Raw genomic sequence first — 19,443 nt, forward strand, 5'->3', positions numbered from 1 at the left:
GATCCCCTCATGGGCGCTCCACTGTCATGACCTCATCTAAGCATAATTACTCTGCAAGGGCCCCACTTCCAAATACCATCTCTCTGGAGGTTAGGACTTTAATGTATGAACTTTGGGGAACACAGATATTTACTCCAAATCAGCGCCAATAGGGAGGGCTGCCTGATGGGAGCCTATCGCCTTCAATAGAGGGATGAAGACAACCATGGCAATGTGACAAAAGGCGCCCAGTGGAATAAAGACCCTGAGCTCCCTTTCCACAGCTCTCTTATTGGCCAGACCCACCAAGAAGCATGAGGGTAAGGTGGCTCGTTGATCTGGTTCTTATCAGTCAGCCTTTCTTACCGTAGAGGGAGGAAGGTAAGGATCTGGAGAGGCAAATAGAAAACACAGCCAGCTTCTCAGACTACTTATTAATATCTCCCTGGAATGACTAAGTGTAATAATGTATATAAGGTTCTTTGTGTACCGGCTGCAATGCTATGCTACAGCTACTGCTAAGTCGCTTCAGTCGCGTCCGACTCTGTGCGACCCCATAGACGGCAGCCCACCGGGCTCCCCGGTCCCTGGGATTCTCCAGGCAAGAACACTGGAGTGAGTTGCCGTTTCCTTCTCCAGTGCATGAAAGTGAAAAGTGAAAGTGAAGTCGCTCAGTTGTGTCCGACCCTCAGCGACCCCATGGACTGCAGCCTACCAGACTCCTCCGTCCATGGGGTTTTCCAGGCAAAAGTACTGGAGTGGGGTGCCATTGCCTTAGATATTTAATAAATGCTAATGTGCTGGATGTAAATTTGACAGTCCCAGACTTATTACTCAGGCACGTATATATTCAGTTTTTTTAAAATATGCTTAAAAACTGAGTTTGGATCAAAAGTCCCCAATCTCTGTTTGGCAGATTGCAAAAGCAGTCTTACTAAATCAGTATAGTTCAGTCATTTTTTTAAAAATTCATTTTCTTTAGGTAAATTGCCACATTCAGGGTTTTCCTTTCCACCTTCTTCTCCATTTTCTCCCCTTCTCAGGCCTGGTCTAAGTTTCTGGAAGGGTCTCCTGAATGACACAGGTATTGGTAGTGTATGGCTCACTGTCATCCTGTGTTCTCTGTGATATTATCACCTGTTCTTCCCAGTTCTGTCACTTCTGCCAAGCACTTCTGCTCTGAGTCTTCCAGGGTCTATCCTTAGTACAGATCAGATCAGATCAGTCGCTCAGTCATGTCCGACTCTTTGCGACCCCATGAATCACAGCACGCCACTCCTCTCTATCCATCACCAACTCCCGGAGTTCACTGAGACTCACGTCCATCGAGTCAGTGATGCCATCCAGCCATCTCATCCTCTGTTGTCCCCTTCTCCTCCTGCCCCCAATGAGTCAGAGTCTTTTCCAATGAGTCAACTCTTCGCATGAGGTGGCCAAAGTACTAGAGTTTCAGCTTTAGCATCATTCCTTCCAAAGAAATCCCAGGGCTGATCTCCTTCAGAATGGACTGGTTGGATCTCCTTGCAGTCCAAGGGACTCTCAAGAGTCGTCTCCAACACCACAGTTCAAAAGCATCAATTCTTCGGCGCTCAGCCTTCTTCACAGTCCAACTCTCACATCCATATATGACCACTGGAAAAACCATAGCCTTGACTAGACAGACCTTTGTTGGCAAAGTAATGTCTCTGCTTTTGAATATGCTATCTAGGTTGGTCATAACTTTTCTTCCAAGGAGTAAGTGTCTTTTAATTTCATGGCTGCAGTCACCATCTGCAGTGATTTTGGAGCCCAGAAAAATAAAGTCTGACACTGTTTCCACTGTTTCCCCATCTATTTCCCATGAAGTGATGGGACCAGATGCCATGATCTTCATTTTCTGAATGTTGAGCTTTAAGCCAACTTTTTCACTCTCCACTTTCACCTTCATCAAGAGGCTTTTTAGTTCCTCTTCACTTTCTGCCATAAGGGTGGTGTCATCTGCATATCTGAGGTTATTGATATTTCTCCTGGCAATCTTGATTCCAGCTTGTGTTTCTTCTAGTCCAGTGTTTCTCATGATGTACTCTGCATATAAGTTAAATAAACAGGGTGACAATATACAGCCTTGACGTACTCCTTTTCCTATTTGGAACCAGTCTGTTGTTCCATGTCCAGTTCTAACTGTTGCTTCCTGACCTGCATACAAATTTCTCAAGAGGCAGATCAGGTGGTCTGGTATTCCCATCTCTTTCAGAATTTTCCACAGTTTACTGTGATCCACACAGTCAAAGGCTTTGGCATAGTCAGGCATACCTCAAAGACATTTCAGGTTTGGGTCCAGACCACTGCAATAAAGCTAATATTGCAGTAAAGTGAGTCACATGAATTTTTTGGTTTCCCACTGCATATAAAAGTTATGTTTAGGGACTTCCCTGGCAGTTTAATGATTAAGACTTCATGCTTCCAACACAGGGGACGTGGGTTCAGTCCTTGGTCAGGGAATTAAGATCCCATATGCCATGAGGTGTGGTCAAAAAAAAAGTGTAAAAATTACGTTTACACTGTACTGTAGCCTCTTAAATGTGCAATAGCATTACATCTAAACAATGTGCATACCTTAATTTTCAAATAATTTATTGCTAAAAAAAAAAGCTAATCACCATATGAGCCTTCAGAGAGTTGTGATCTTTTTTGCAATAGTAACACCAAAGGTCACTGATTGCAGAGCACCATAATAAATATAACAATAAAGAAAAATTTTGAAATACTGTGAGAATTATCAAAATGTGACACAGAGACAGGAAGTGAGGCAACGCTGTTGGAAAAATGGCACCAAGAAACTTGTTTGTTGCAGGGTTGCCACAAACCTTCAACTTGTAAAAATCACAGTATCTGCAAAGTGCAAAAAAATGAGATATGCCTGTACTAACAATCAAGCTTTAGAATTAAAAATAAACAGAACCAAGTATCTTTCAGCCTCACTTGCCCCCTTAGCTAGATAGCCACGTGCAGTGAATTATCTGAGCAGTCACACAGAGCAGTATTGACAACCCGGGGTTAGAGTGTGTTATAAGAGTCAAATGTCATAGAGATCTGTCTGAAGTAACATTATTAAATATCAGAGACAATATTCAAGAAACACATACAGATAACAGGATCTTATCTATTATAAAACTGATTTTTTAAGTGCTTTATATTTGTTAGGGAATGAATAGGACTGACCACCCAATAGGCACACATCAGCAATGTTCAACCTGCCTTGTCAGGAGAAACTTTCATTTTCATGGGTGTGTAACTTTGAGATTTGACTCTTCATTGAGATTCTGCTTCTAGACAATAACTTTTTTTTTAAGCCTCATTGATGTGAAAATGTAATAAGTTTTCTGCTCGAAACTCTGGGGTCTAATTTGGTAAGATTCCACAAGAGGTTAAAGGAATAAAACCAATTATAATTTTATTTTTTTAGGTATGATCAAAGAATATTTGCACAGCCTCAAATGCTCTGAATACTTGAATTTTGACATTTTGAAATAACATTAATATGGTCTTCAGATTGTGCCAGTATCCAAACTGGGAAAATATGGTGCCTGTTCTAGGCTTGAAAGTTATCACCTAAATTCAACTAATGACCAAAGAATATGGAACCATGGCAGTCATGAGGATTTAGTTAATCTGTGTCAGCTGTTTGTGGTTTGGTCCTTTGTGGTTAGTTCTGAACAGGTGAGAGCCTAAAGTTTAATTCCTTTGTCCCTGTTACCATGATAAATCCAAAAGAAAAATATTAACGAACCAAGTATTTACACATATCTTCGTTGCTAGGACAGCTCTAGTCTCAATGTAATACTGTTTGTTACCTCTTGAGTGGTACTATTTGGTTGCTTATTGAGTAATAAGAGAAGAATCAGTATAAACAGTAGAGAGGTTATAAGAGCAAACATGCTTTCTCTATGCCAGTGGGATAGAGATGCTTGGGATAAGCACTTTTCATAGATTAACTTATTTAATTCTTCCAGTGACCCAGTGATGTAGTTACTAGTCCAGTCATTCCCATTTTAGTGATAAAAAAGTTGGTTAAAGTGGTGGTTTAATCTTTTGTGACCCAACGGACTGTAGCCTGCCAGGCTCCTCTATCTGTGGGATTTCCCGGGCAAAAATACTGGAGTGGGTAGCCATTTCCTTCTCCAGGGGATCTTCCCGACCCATAGATTGAACCTGCATCTCTTGCATTGCAGGCAGAGTCTTTACCACTGAGCCACCAGGGAAGCCCCTAAAGAAACCGAGGCAGAGTCATTTATTCAACTATTATTTATTGAGTCTCTACTATGACCTGATAATTGGCTTAAGAATTAGGAATACATCAATCATTCCTGCCTTCGTGGAGTTTACCATCTAGTGGTAAGAGAAAAAAAAACCTACAAATATGGAAGTTATATGGTAAGTTAGAAAGTGGTGATATCGAAAACAGTAAAGCATTAAGAAAGGGTTCTGTGTATGTTTGTGTGCATGTATGCACGTGCAATTCAAAGTAAAGGATTATGGGCGGTGAGAGCGTCACTGAGAAGGTGACTTTTGAGCAAAAGATGGAGGCAGATGAAGACCCAGGGAAAGCCCTGGGAGGAGATCATGCCACAAAGAGAGAACTGTCGAGTGCAAAAGCCCCAAGGAGTTACCTAGAGTGTCGCAGACAAAGCAGGAAGGCCTTCATGGGTGGAGTGAAGCAAGAAATAGAAAAGGTCAGAAAAATAGCTGGATTCCCTGGGCTTTGCAGACATTACCTTTTTGGAGCTGAGAAGGTTTTGAACAGAGAAACTATATGTGACTTGTGTTGTAAAGATACCATCTGGATGTTATATTAAGAATAGACTGTGTGTGGGCGGGCAGTAGATGGGGTGCTGGTAGGCTAGGGCAGGAACCAGAGAGATGAGTTAGGAGGCTATTATAATAATCTGGGGGTTATGGAGACTATTAACAATAACGCAGACAGTAATGAGAGGGGGTTGTACCAGTATAGTTGTATGGAGGTGGTGAGAATCATCAGATTCTGAGACTATTTTGAAGGTGGAATCCCTAGGATTTGCTAGCAGATTCCCTTGTGGCTCAGCTGGTAAAGAATCTGCCCACAGTGCAGGAGACCTGGGTTCGATCCCTGGGTTGGGACGATCCCCTGGAGAAGGAAAAGGCTACCCACTCCAGTATTCTGGCCTGGAGAATTCCATGGACTGTATAGTCTATGGGGTCACAAACATTTGGACACGACTGAGCAACTTTCACTTCACTTGGATATGAGATGGAGAAGAGTAAGAATAACTCTGAACTTTTTGTCCTGACTTACTGGAAGGGTGAGGTTGGCCTTGACTGAAGTTGGGGAAAACTTGGAGAGGATCAGGGTTGCTAAGATCAGGAGTTCAGTTTTGATCTGTTAGGTCTGACATGATGACAAATCATGTGTGGGAGGCGGGACGATGGCTTTCCCAAGGGGCCGTCTGGATCCCACTCCCTGGGACCTGTGAATGCGTGCGGCTACATGGCAAAAGGGAATCAAGGGGGCGGAGGGAATGAAGGTTGCTAATTAGCTGACCTTGGGATAGCGTTATCCAGGTGGACGCAATGCAATCACAAGTTTAAATGTGGAAGAGGGCCACGGAGGAGGCAGTGTCAGAGTGATGCAGTGTGAGAAAGATTTGACTGGACGGTGCTGGCTTCGGAGATAGCAACGGCCAACAGAAAGGGAGTGCAAGCAGTCTCTAGAAGCTGGAAAAGACAAGATAATTGATTCTGCCCTGGAGCCTCTAGAAAGAAATGCCACCCTGCTGGCAGCTTGACTTTAGACCAATGAGACCCATTTTGGACTTCTGACCTTCAGCAGCGTAAGGTAACACAGTGGTGGGTTTTTTAATGTTTTCTTTATTCAGCATTGGCTGCGCTGGGCCTTCGTTACCGTGCACGGTCCTACTCCAGCTGCCGCAAGCCGGAGCTCCTCCTCCTCCTCGCCGTGCTCCTCCTCCTCCTCGTCGTGCTCCTCCTCCTCCTCGCCGTGCCTCCTCCTCTCCGTGCTCCTCCTTGCGATGGCCTCGCTTGTTGCACAGCACAGGCTCTAGAGCAGGCGGGCGTCAGCAGTTGTGATACTAGGACTCAGTTGTCCCTCAGCGTGTGCAATCTTCCTGGAGCAGGGGTAGAACCTGTGTCCCCTGCCTTGGTAGGTGGATTCATAACCATTGGACCACCGGGGAAGTCTTTGGTGTTTTAAAGTCACTAGGTTTGCGATCATTTGTTGCAAACGCAAATAGGAAGTAGAGCATCCAAGTGGAGCTATCTGGTAGGTAGGTGGATGTAAGTGTTTGGATTTGGGGTAGAGGTTCAGGATGCAGGTATAAATGTAGAGTTACTGATGATACTTAAAACCAGGAGAACTGGGGAATTTCCTGACAGTCCAGTGGTTAGGACTCTGCACTCTTAATGCAAGGGGCGTGGGTTCAATCCCTGATCGAGGGACTAAGATCCTGCATGTCACAGGACATGGCCAACAAACAAGCAAATGAACAAAAAACTAGGAGAACTGATGAGATCAAGGAAATCAGTACAGAGGAGAGAAGAGGGGAGGGAGGGAAGGGGAAAAGGGAAGGCAAGGCCTGAGCTTGAAGAAACTCTGCCAGTCTGAGATCAGGAAGATGTGACAGAGCCAGTGAAAGAGGCCTGGAGGGAGAAGCTAGTGAGGCAGCACAACCACGGGGTGCGGCGAGGGAAGTGTCCCAAGAAGGGGTGACAACATACATCACGCGCTGCGATGGGTCAGGTGAGAGGAGGATGGGGATGTGTCGGGGGATTGAACACCGTAAAGGCTATCGGTGATCTTGACAAGAGCCGTTTGAGTGGAGTGGTGAGGGCCAAAACCTGTTGTAGATCTTAGCAGGAACAGTGAGAATGGAACTGAAGACGAGTATAGACTCCTTTCTGAAAGAATTTCATCATAAAAATGAGCAGAGAGCAGGATAGCTGGAGAGGAAAGTAGCCTGTTTGAGTGTGATCAAGAGAAATAACAACGCATCTTGTGTTAATGAGAATGACCAGCAGAGAGGACCAGAGAGGTTCGGTGGCTTGCTCCAGTCACGTGACATGTAGAACAGGGTTGAATTGTCCCAGCTGAAGGACAAACCCACCCCCAGAAACAGAGCCACTTAGCTAACTCAGCAGCTGACCAGACACTCATGAGTGAACCCAACCAAGGCCAGCTTAGTAATGTTTGCTGTTTTAATCTATTAACTTTATGGGTGACTTTTATGTAAAAAAAAAAAAGAAAAAAAGAAAAGCAAAACAAAACTGGTATTGGGTCAAATTAGCTACATGTGTTTGGGGTGCACATGACCACGTAAGTTCACGACCGCAGCTGACTAATACATGCAGAGGACATTATTAGTTTCATTAGAATGAGACTGTAAGAGGCCTTTTGCTCTCCAAGGTCTGCCTAGGTATGAAAATGTATACTTTATGCTAAATTTCTAATTTCCTTTTTCACTGGAAAAAAAAATAGGAATATAGTCACCTTCAGTGACTTATTTACGACATGGAAATTGATATATATTTCTCTCAATAGGTGGCAAAATAAGAATAAATAACACTATTACTGTTCTCTCAATGCTTGTCTAGGCAACACCAAGTAAATGCTTTTTCATGTTGTAATAGTGCCATAATTTAAATTTTTTACACTTTGCTTTCATTTCTTTTGAAAAATCATGAGGGAAGTTTGTATCTCGAATATATTTGAAAAAATCATTTTCCTATGTTAGCTTGATTGTGATGATTATTTTACAATATATATGTATGCTGAAACATCAGATTGTATGTCTTAAGTATATACAAATTTTGTCAGTTATTTCCTCATAAAGACAAGAAAAAAAAGCAAAATAAAATTTGGTTCCTCAAAATGAATTCATCAGGTGAAAAAAGGAAGAAAGAGAAAGGAAATATCATTTTCCAAAACCTTAATTGGCTTTAGTTCTGACCCATAAGTAATTGTCTGCACAATTACTTTCAGGGTATGACTTCGGTGCAAGAAAAATTATGATGGCTATAAACTCATCTTTCAGCTGTAACTGTTAAAATCTAGAAATAGAAGCTTGGAATACATTTCTTGATTAATACATTCCTTTTCTCAAAAAGTCGAGGATGAGGAGGCCAGAAGTGTAAGTGAATTTGGAGTAAGACCTTATTTTGCAGCATTTTATGCTTTAATGAGGGCTTCCCCGGTGGTGGCTCAGACGGTAAAGCACCTGCCCGCAATGCGGGAGACCCAGGTTCGATTCTTGGGTCGGGAAGATCCCCTGGAGAAGGAAATGGCAATCCACTCCAGCACTCTTGCCTGGAAAATCCCATGGACGGAGGAGCCTGATAGGCTATAGTCCACGGGGTTGCAAAGAGTTGGACACGACTGAGCTACTTCACTGTCCCCGGTGGCTCAGTGGTGAGATGAGGGTTTGATCCCTGGGTTGGGAAGTTCCCCTGGAGAAGGAAATGGCAACCCACTCAGTATTATCTCCTGGGAAATCCCATGGACAGAGGAACCTGGTGAGTGACAGTCTATGGGGTTACAAAAAAGTTGGATATGACTTAGCGACTAAACATCAGCAATGCCTTGCTGCTGCTGCTGCTGCTTAGTCGCTTCAGTCGTATCCGACTCTGTGCGACCCCATAGATGGCAGCCCACCAGGCTCCCCCGTCCCTGGGATTCTCCAGGCAAGAACACTGGAGTGGGTTGCCATTTCCTTCTCCAATGCATGAAAGTGAAAAGTGAAAGTGAAGTCGCTCAGTCGTGTCCGACTCCTAGCGACCCCATGGACTGCAGCCTACCAGGCTCCTCCGTCCATGGGATTTTCCAGGCAAGAGTACTGGAGTGGGGTGCCATTGCCTTCTCCACAGCAATGCCTTAGTGAGTCTCTAAGCGCAGAACATCTGGCTTTGTATTCATTCCTCTTCTCTTTTCTGAGGGGTTAGGCTATTGTGATTCTCCTTAGGGTCACGATCCCTAGGACTTTCCTTCTCTCCCCTCCCTGATTGCCCTCACAGTTCCATTTCAGAGCATATACCCTATGCCCTTAATGGTGCTTTCTTTGTGTAAGTTTAGTAATTCCCAGTTCTACCAGAATTTGTATTCTTCACCAGCCTGCATCACTAGTAGTCTATGTGTACACCAATGTAAGGTCCTATTTGAAGCCCGTAGCTTTACAGATTGGGTTCCATGCATATCTGGTTTCCTACAGACATGGGACAGAAATTTGCAAGTTTAAAATCTAAGAAATGTGTTTGCCCAAAGGCCTAGTGATGTGTCAATAACCATTCCTGTCCACAGAAGTTTTTGAGTCACTTTGTGCTCTGTCGTTGTACACTGACTTTCCTCTGGCATATCAGGATGCATTTAAGAGAGAGCAACTTTATTCATGACTCTTTACAGCAGACGGTGAAGAAATCACTGCTGTGGAGGGGTTTTGATTGGAACTAAGGGAGCTATTCTGAACTTAACATCCACCAAACAGCCTAAGTGGATATGTCTTTCATGTTTGGTCTCCAGGTATTAAGCACTTTCTTACATTAATCATTTCCTTGTCTGTATAATAGGGTGTCAACCAGAACTTCTATATAAATGTTAGTTTTATTGAACACATATGCCAGGAGCTGTTCTAAGACCTTTCTAAGGTGGGGGTTTGAATGCATAAAGCAGTTGAATTTCATACATTTTGATTTTTAAAATTTCTTAGACCTAATAACAGCCTTCAAAGTTCTTAAAGGTCCTTTTGTCATGAAATAAAAAGCAATTATATGACTTGGAGAAGTACTGAAAGAGAAATATGTTTATTTCTGAATATGTTTCTGTTAAAGCAATCAATTGATCCATAGAAAGACCAAACAAAGAAACATGACAGGGATTAATACAGCAGTTGGACAACCATGAAAGAAGGGAATTTTTGGCAAAGGCAAGGTGTAATCATGAAACAGGAGAGATGGAAAGCATAATGAGACCACAGCTACATGCAATAATGTAGCTTGTTTTTTTCTTTTTAAGTTGTGTCTTGAGTGTAGCTGAGTTTTAAAAGGAAGTGGCTAAGGAAATGCTGGTACTAACCTGTATCTTTTCTTAAGAAGCTTATGATGCCAAATAATTGCATAGTTTTCAGAAATGGTGAAATTAACATGGTCATGTGCCCTAAAATGGGGGTGGGGAGAGGAATTTGGGATGAAAAAGTGTATCAAATTTCCCCCAAATTTAGCCATTTTAAGACAACAAAAAATACATTATCTCATATAGTTTCTAAAGATCTGGAACCCAGGAACAGCTTAGTCACATGGTTCTGGCTCTTGAAGTTGCAGTCAAGCTGCCATCTTCTAAAAGCTTGACTAAGGCTTTGAGGAGAATCCACTTTCAGATGCACTCACTGAGATGTGGTCACAAGGCTTCACTTCTTCACATTTTATTTTTATAACCTGACCTAGAAAATGACAATTACTTCTGCTGTATGTGAATAGTCAAACAGACCAACCGTATTAAGACGAGATGGGTGACCATGCAGGGTTTGACTATCAGGAGATGGGATTTCCGGCTTTGTTTATGGTTTATTCTTTTACAAAAAGTCATTTGGCCTTCAGTTAATGAACCAGCATCTGCTTATACACCTACTTCCTTTTGGATTATACATAGGAATTTGGAGCTGGAAGAGACTGTAGAAATGATCTTCTAACCCAGAGATTTTGGTCTTTTTGAGGAAAATAAAGCCCAGAATACACAAATGAATTGCTTTAAGCCACCCTCCCCTCCAAGAGCAGATTCAAAATTTTTATCTTAAGACCTGTCAGTATCTTTTTATAAAATATTTGAACAATATTTTGCTTATGGTTTATTTTACTGATTCATCACAAGAACCCAAATGTTTAATTTTTCATGAGTCTAGGTTCAGTCAAGTCGAATCTTTTTTCAATTTATGAAAAAATGTATTGAATGTTATTTTGTGCCAAATTCATATTAGATACTGTTAGATATACTTTAAAATAAGAGGAAAAAAATCCCTTTCCTAAGAAGCCCACAGTCTATTTATGTTTAAACAAGTATTGAAAAAGGTGCTGTGGAGGACACAAAAAGGAAAAAAATATTATTCTTACTCTAAAGAGGCTTAAAATCTATTACAATTAATATTAGAATTCTGTATGTAAGATGCTAATTGGCATGATTTAACTTTTCATGACTGATCTCATGGCACCAATGTTAAGCTAAAGGGCTTTGTAGCTCCCTTGTTGGTAGCTGGATTTGTTACTGGCGGTTAAGCTGGGTCCATGCAAGGAGATCCAACAAGTCCATTCTGAAGGAGGTCAGCCCTGGGATTTCTTTGGAAGGAATGATGCTAAAGCTGAAACTCCAATACTTTGGTCACCTCATGCGAAGAGTGGACTTATTGGAAAAGACTCTGATGCTGGGAGGGATTGGGGGCAGGAGGAGAAGGGGACGACAGAGGATGAGATGGCTGGATGGCATCACTGACTCGATGGACGTGAGTCGGAGTGAACTCCGGGAGTTGGCGATGGAGAGGGAGGCCTGGCGTGCTGCAATTCATCGGGTCGCAAAGAGTTGGACACGACTGAGCGACTGAAGTGAACTGAACTGATGTTACTTTAATGTGTTTACATTTGTTTATTGAAGTACAGTTATTTACAACATTATAGGAGTTTTGTTAGGGAACAGGATTCTTGGCCTCCTTAAACAATGGAAATTGATCAAAGACCAGACTAGAAATTCAAGCAAGAATTTATTGGGACTGGTGCTACAGCAGGAGAGAAAGAAATCAAGTAACACTTTGCCCTGTTTGCGTCCTGGGGCAGGGGTGGGGGTAAGGGGTGAGTTTAGGAGTGGGTCCTGGGGTTGGGTCAGAAGGGGTGGCTGAGGCGGTCTGTCTCCTGCCTTCACTGTGCGGTGTGAGGGTGCCAGGGCAGCTCTCTGCCGTTACTGGGTTTTGGTCTTTAGGTATCTCGTTCATAATGTGCCCCAATTGCACATGCTCACAGTTACTTTTAGTCCCTTATAGTTTCTTTGTATTTTGTTGCTGGAGAGGACACTTGTCCAGGGGCAAACATTGTAGCAAAGGGTCCCAGGTCCCAGCCTGTCTCAGTTTCAGGTGAATAGCATAGTGATGCAGTGTTTCGGAGAAGGCAATGGCACCCCACTCTACTACTCTTGCCTGGCAAATCCCATGGACGGAGGAGCCTGGTGGGCTGCAGTCCATGGGGTCGCACAGAGTCGGACACGACTGAGCGACTTCACTTTCCCTTTTCACTTTCATGCATTGGAGAAGGAAATGGCAACCCACTCCAGTGTTCTTGCCTGGAGAACCCAGGGATGGGGGAGCCTGGTGGGCTGCTGTCTATGGGGTCGCACAGAGTCGGACACGACTGAAGCGACTTAGCAGCAGCAGTAGTTTGTTTTCTGTGTCTGTGAATCTGTTTCTGTTTTGCATATATACTCATTTGTAGCATTTTTTTTTAAGATTCCACATATAAGTGACTTTATACAGTATTTACCTTTCTCTCTCTGACTTATTTCACTAAGCATAATATTCTCTAGGTCGTCCATCTATGTTGCTGCAAATTGCAGAATTTTGTTCTTTTTTATGGCTGAGCAATATTCCATGGCATATATATATATCACATCATCTTCATCCATTTGTTGATGGGTATTTGGGTTGTTTCCATAGCTTAGCTACTGTAAATAGTACTGCTTTGAACACTGGGGTACATGTATCTTTTCAAATTAGTGTTTTCATTTTTTTCCCCTGATATATACTTGAGTGGAATTGTTAGACTATATAATAGTTCTATTTTTAGTTTTTTGAGGAATCTCCAGACTGTTTTCCATAGTGGCTATACCAATTTACAATTCCGCCAACAGTGTATGAGGACTCCCTTCTCTCCACATCCTCACCAATATTTGTTATTTGCAGACTTTTTTGATGATAACCATTCTGACAGGTATGAAGGGATATTGCGCTATCGTTTAGATTTGCAGTTCTCCAATTATTAGTGTTAGTCAGTCAGTTGTGTCTGACTCTTTGTGAGCCTTACAGGCTCCTCTGTCCTTGGAATCCTTCAGGCAAGAATATTGCAGTGGGTAGCCATTCCCAATAATTACTGATATTGAACATCTTTTCAAATGTCTGTTAGCCATCTATATGTCTTCTTTGGAAAAATGTCTTATCAAATCTTCTGCCCGTTTTTTGATTGGGTTGTTTGTGCCTTTTTTTTTTTTTCATATTGAGTTTTAAGAGCTGTTTGTATTGTTGACTATTAACCCCTTCTCAGTTATATCATTTGCAAATATGTTCTCCCCTTCTGTAGGTAGTCTTTTTTGTTGATGGTTTCCTTTGCTGTGAAAAGGTCTTAAGTTTAATTAGATCCCACTTATTTATTTTTAAATATTTATTTCTTTTGCCTTAGGAGACAGATCCAGAGTATATTGCTGTGGTTTATGTCAAAGAGTGTTTTGCTTGTGTTCTTTCCTAGAAGTTTTATGGTTTCAGGTCTTATATTCAGGTCTTTGATCCATTTGAGTTTATTTTTGTATATGGTGTGTAATAATGTTCTAATCTCACTGATTTACATGTAGCCGAAATAGTAAAGGTAAAGAAACAGCGTAATGCCAGGCATCCAGGTAAGAGCTTTAATTACAATATAAAAGATGTTTCATAGCACTGATTACTGCTTCTGTTTCTTCTTCCTGGAAAATGAAGGAAAGAAAAATACACTGTAGGTTTCTCCTGAGGAGTAAAGGTTAGTGAAATAAGCCGTCCCAAAATAGGCCTCTTTAGCACAGGATTATTTTGAGAAAAGTAGACATAAGAGAAGCTCTGAAGACACAGAAGTTACCATTTTTAAGGGAAATTTACATTTATAAGGAAATCCCCTTTTGTAAGGTTATCTTCCTCTCTGTATCAGAAGAGAAAGATGAGTAAATCACAAGAAATCCATCAGTGGAGAAGGCGCCAATTTAAATCTGCATAGCAAACCTTCCTTTTGTTTACGATAAGTCTCCTGGTCACGTCCCCATAATTGGATTCTTACACTCCCTTCTCCCTTTTGTCTTTAGCTGAAGATGGTATTTAAGTCTTAATTCTCAACTACCCCAAGTGTCATTCAATTTTTCCTGCCTATCTCCCCAAAATACATGAGTATACATATTAGTAAACTTCTGTTTACTTCTTTCTTGTTACTCTGTCTCTTGTTACAGGGTTCCAAGGAGAAATCTTAGAAGAGCAGAGAGAAAATTATTTTTCCTCCTCTACAGGAATAAATGCAATATTCCATGTAAAATACTTAGCCCACAGACTGACACATAGTAGACATGTAAGTTATCATTATCGGATGTTTCAATAAAGCGTTCACTAGTATGCACATAGATAAAGCTGAGAGAGCAACAGCAAGCCATGGGTCAACAGGGCTAGGAGGAAAATAGGAACGAGGTCCAAGGCCCAAAAGAACTAAGAAATATAAGAGCAATGGATCTGGCTGGCAGAGCAAAGTGAGGATGAATTCCATCAAGGTTTTACTCAAAGCCAGGGCAGGCTTGTTGGGTAATCTGATTTATTTTAAGGGGCTGGAGTGGGAGAGACAGCAGAGCAGAGGCAAAAACTAGGTGAATTTGAGGTTTCAATATGAGAAAGGAAATACAGATATCATATAGTGGAGCAAGTAGAAGCAGGCTTGGCCACAAATGGCTGTACCTTGTCAAAGGAAACGGCTAGGGTGGAGGGGAAAGAGATTAATGCAGTATGCCAAGATGATATCCACTTATGTGGAAGCCCGTAATTGTTACGTGGGAGTGTAGTGGAGAACATTTGGATAAGGATAAAAGTAGAGAGAAAGCAAAAGTGACGTAGTTGTGCGAGGATACTAAAGACATTTCCATACAGAGTGGGAAATAGAAATTGTATTCTGGAATCAGACAGCACATGCTGGCCAGGCTCTCCAGAAAATTGCTGGATCCAGGTTCTGTTAAGAACAATGCATCAAATCCTTGAAAGTCAGAATATCATGGTAGTTTAATTTAATGGGCCATAAAGGTGGACAGATTTAATTTCAGATGCATTGTGTGACATTTGATAAATTAACCTCTATTAACCTTGATTTTCTAGCAAGTCAAATAAAAATGATAAAATTCTTCTGAGGGCAATATAGGAGAAGTCTTTTGAAAATGGTTAAGCATTTTCCTAGAATTTCACCTTCCCATTAATATAGAAATGACAAAAGAGAGTTGCTATTTTGGATTTAATTTTAACAACAATGAAGAAGCTCTGAGCTGAGTTGGGAACTTCAGAAGAAAGAGGAGAAAATACCAGGTAATTACCTACACTACACCCTGGGTAGAAAGAAGGGAACTCAAAGCATGAACCTGGGATCAGATCGTTTCTTTCCATTCCTCCAAGAGGTTCCCAAAGCACAACTTGGCAAGAACTTTGGGACCACCCAGATGGCCACACATTTGCTACCTTTTTGAAATGTTCCTTTTCCTTTGTCTTTCTGTGACATTTTTTGTGCAAACATTTATTTTTCTGCCTAAGTGGTTCTGAAAGTGCCTAAGTCAGAGTCGGGAGCACTTCAGTTCTTTTTCATTTCCTTTGTCCTGCCACTTCTCTACAAAATTTATCGTTCCTTTACTAAGATGCCATCCGAGCCCAAGTTTTAACCGCTCCTTTGATTTACCCACCTCTGAGTACGCTCAGGTGTGAAAGTGTTAGTCGCTCAGTTGTGTCCGACTCTTTGTGACTTCATGGACTGTAACCCGCCAGCCTCCTCTGTCCATGGGCTTCTCCAGGCAAGAATACTGGAGTGGGTTGCCATTTCCTTCACCAGGGCATCTTCCCAACCCAGGGATCAAACCTGGGTCCCTTGCATTTCAGGCAGATTCTTTACCGTCTGAGCCACAAGGGAAGCTCATGCATGGTGTACATGTCAATACATGTCTGTTTGTTTTTGTCCTGTTGATCTATGTTTGGTCACACATGGTGCGTCCTGCTGAGGTAAAGAGAACGTAGGAGGATAGAAGGAAAGCTTTTTCTCCTCCCCTACATAGCTACATGATGACGCAGCATCTGAAAAGCTAAGCTGCTGGGCTTTTCAAAGACTTGGGTCTGGGATGGGCAGAGCATCACTTCCACCGCATTCTCTTGAATGAAGCGGTCACAGGGCCAGACCAGACTTGAGATTGTGGGAAATAAAAGCCACCCCTCAATGGAGGCAGGCTGGACCAAGAGTGAGCGGCCATTTAAAATCTACCACATTCCCATTTAATATTTAAAAAAAACTCAAGCCCTTCGTATAGACCTGGAAGTACCCAGGTGAGGGTTGTTAGCGGAAAGAGACCTGTCGTAGTCGTAGCCTGTCAGCGCTCAACTCCACACTCCCTGCTGCTTCTCAGTTGCTTCTGGTCACTTTATTACTAAACCTCCATTCTTTTCAGGACCACCTCTTCCCCAAACAGGCCCACAGCTGGAGCTTCCTTCTCTGAGGCTGTGCTGCCACAGAGGTGACAGTGAGCAGCAAAGGGGGGGAAGCCAGATGTCGACGCCCCTCTCCCTCCCATCTTCAGCCTCCACTCCCACCGGGGGCGCCCACGGCAGCTGCCCCTCTTCCCGAGGTCCTGTCTCCTGCCAGCTCGCTGAAGACCCATCGCCCCAGCCCTCCAGTTCCCTTTCCTCTCTCACACATGGTTTACTTTCTGATAAGTCTCCAGATGAGGCCAGAAGTAATTTTCCATGAGAAAAATCTCCTTACGCCAGAGAGAAGCATATCGACCTTGTCATGCCCTTGTCCTCCCCACACCACAGTAGTGATCCTGGACCTTACCTTTCACACCTACTGTCCCACTAACAAGGGATGTGGAAATGACAAGAGTAGACTTTATGTTTTTTTATGAATATAATAAATTTCACCTTCCTTTCTCCTGGTTTTTCTCCATGGCCTCTCCTCAGCTCTGCCAGAGCTGTCTGCCTGCCTTGGGGAAGATGAAGGCCATAGCAGTAGGAAGGCAAAGAGGAAGGGGAAGGCAGGATTCAGCTTCTGACTTCCAGAGCTGTCAGAAATGAAACAATAGTCTTAAAAGGCAGTCTTTGTCAAGAGAGGAAATTTCTCTACTCCATAAGCCATCATTAACATATCAAGAGCAGAATCCAGTGGGCTAAAAGCAAAGTATTATTCTAGTGTGAGAGAACTTAGGGGAAGAAAAGTACCTGCTGCAAAGGGGTAGGCGGCTGGAAGGTGATGGCGCGGGAAGCCCGCCGCCTGACACAGAGGGGATATGGGGAGAAGAAGGAGCTCAAGTTTGTGGAGCAGGTGGCAAAAGGATGTTTTGAGACGCTGTATTACTCTCCATGCTCAAGTCCTAGAACAGGGAGGTCTTCAAGTCAGTCAGAGCAGATAGCAAAGGGGGTTTGTCCTTCTCAGGAACAGCTGCGTGAAAGTAGATGAGATTCAAGCTGGGGGACTTGCCACACAAGATGTCACTATGTGAAGCTGAGGCAAAGATCATGATGGACCAGGGGGCAGCTGAGATTAGTGGCCAGACCTACACTGGCTCTTTAGCCACCAGCCGAGGAGTGAGGTGGCCGAGTGCTGACGACCTTAACCAAGCTGAGAGAGAAGGCGGGTGAGCTCCCCGGCTGCAGATGTTAGCGGGATGCTCAGAAGGACCCAGACTCACCCCCAGCTTAGTGGGTGCCAACCAGCCCACGCCCAGGGACAGCGCTGACTGGCCTGCAAGGGAGACAGCAGGAAGACAAGCACACACCAATCCCAACCCCATCTCCCTGGTGCCGAGGGGATGTGCGCCTTATTCGCTCCTAGAGCCATATCGGAGAAAGTGAAAGGAGCAACCCAGCTCTGATAGCGAGTTACACTTCAATTGATGGAGTGTTTAGTCCTCACAGAACACTCCTGTCGAGTGTACCATTAACTAGAAAAGTCAAAGTGCTCTCTCCACCCCCAAAATTGGCTGCTACCCAATAGGATGGGAGCTCATGACTTTTGGTCTATGACCGAAAACTTTAAAATTACATAGTCTCGTACATTTCAGTTTTACTTTTTGTTCAGTTTGCACCTTCATTCTTCGTGTGTTCTTCAATAAATAACCAGGTTTCCTACAGAAATGAATTCTTCAGCTCCCCCAGGATGCAGATGTAGCTCTAATTAATTTTTAAAGCAAAAACATTTCTTCCCACCTCATCAGAAACCATTATTCCTTCCAAACTCCCCATTGTTCATGTTTTATTTAGAAAGACCCGAAACTGAAAACACGAACCTTAGGTCACACAGAAGTTTCTGGTGCCTCCGCTCTGATGAACTTGACTCCCAGGAGCTCGGCCACCTTTCCTTGTGGTCTGCTGCTTGTCTGGGGGGAGCTGCCAGAAGCTCTGTGTGTGGCATGGCCCAGGTGTATTGGGAGCCACATCCCAGTGGACCCAATTCTGTGGTCTTTACTAGGGTCGCATCTGCCTCAGCCTCAGGTAACTGTCCTGCTGAATTGCAATAAAATAAAAATAAAGTTCCTCTTAGTTTGAGATAAAGTTGGAATTTTTCAAAAGGTATTTTCAGTAAGAAACTAAGATAATTAAAAAAAAAAAAAAACTAACGTATAAAAACCAAGGATTTTTTTGGATTATAGATTTATTGCAGCAAACAGTGGTGCAGGGGAGGGCAGTGCCCTGGTAGATATCACCTCAGTGGCACAGCTTTTAGGGCAGTCAGTGATGGCTTCCTTTCAGGGATGGTGTCATCCTGTCCCAGAGTCAGAAATACCACTTGTGATTTTCTTCTTGCTTTAAGTGGTGGTTTTCACCCAGGGAGCGGGTGGGGGGCGATTTTAGGCCCTCAGGGACTTTTGGTAAGATCTGGAAACACTTTGTCAGTCATCACAGCTTAGGGAGAGTGATGCCTTTGGCATCTGGTAGGTAGAGGCTAGGGATGCTGCTAAACATCCTACAGTGCCCAGAACAGCCCCCCACAACAAGGAGTTATCCTGCCCAAAAGGTCGATTTTGCTGAGGTTGAGAGAACCTATTTTGAGAACCATATTCTGTATGACAATTAACTGGTGTGGTCAAAGGTTGGTTCTCACTGGAAAAGAGACAAAATCACAATTCTATGTTAACTAATGAACTAACTAATCATTCCATTCATGTATTAAATATTTTTCGGTATCTACCGTGTTCATAGCCTTGCTAAGCAATGAGCAAGACAGACAGACTCTTCCTTTGCAGAGCTTATGGGCAAAAGCAAACAAAAGGCCGTTAAACATAAAATTATACAAATGTTATTATTTCATTATAATTGTGGTAATGCCATAAACAAAATATATGGGCAGATAATAAGAATGTCCTTGGTTTTCCAAAGGAACATTGTGACTCTCCTTGTTTTCAAACTGTCCATTCTCTTTTCCGAAATATAATAGCCTATTGAAGCTTGT

The 19,443-nt window shown here is 42.9% G+C and overlaps 1 long non-coding RNA gene across 5 annotated transcripts in view; it reads left to right on the plus strand.

Annotated features, from left to right (window-relative positions):
• The first annotated feature begins 5,216 nt into the window (after positions 1–5,216).
• LOC129656856 (uncharacterized) overlaps positions 5,217–19,443 on the plus strand; it is a 31,556-nt gene continuing 17,329 nt past the window's right edge. Inside the window, exon 1 of one of the 5 annotated variants that reach the window (XR_008716535.1) lies at positions 5,217–5,830. This is a non-coding gene — a long non-coding RNA (uncharacterized LOC129656856). The remainder of the gene's footprint in view (positions 5,831–19,443) is intronic. The other 4 variants (XR_008716534.1, XR_008716537.1, XR_008716536.1 and 1 more) reach the window with 4 other exon arrangements.

Source organism: Bubalus kerabau, chromosome 1, assembly GCF_029407905.1.
Source record: "Bubalus kerabau isolate K-KA32 ecotype Philippines breed swamp buffalo chromosome 1, PCC_UOA_SB_1v2, whole genome shotgun sequence".
Taxonomy (NCBI): Eukaryota; Metazoa; Chordata; class Mammalia; order Artiodactyla; family Bovidae; genus Bubalus; species Bubalus kerabau.